The following is a 328-nucleotide window of genomic DNA, read 5'->3' as shown; positions in this document are numbered from 1 at the left end:
TCTGGTTTTACTTGGCCTAACAACGAAATTTAAAAAACTGGTACGTAGTTTGAAGTCTGCTCTTTCAATACATGTTGAAATGGAGACTCAGCGCAGCAGCGTTCCAATGCTACGTCATCTAAAATCAGTGATGTCATTTTGACGCGCTGGCGCGTCCGTGGACTCCAGAGGGTTAAGACCCTTTACTTGAGTACAGGTTAGTAATAGTACAAATGTTTTGCTATCAAAATATACTTAATTATCTGAAATAAAGGGTGGGTGGCTGTGTGGGGGGTATTTCAAGCTGGGTTGGTGCCACCCCATGACACCAACTTGGACACGCCCCTGC

This window comes from Archocentrus centrarchus, chromosome 20, assembly GCF_007364275.1.
Source record: "Archocentrus centrarchus isolate MPI-CPG fArcCen1 chromosome 20, fArcCen1, whole genome shotgun sequence".
NCBI lineage: Eukaryota > Metazoa > Chordata > Actinopteri > Cichliformes > Cichlidae > Archocentrus > Archocentrus centrarchus.
This window is presented reverse-complemented; position numbering follows the sequence as displayed.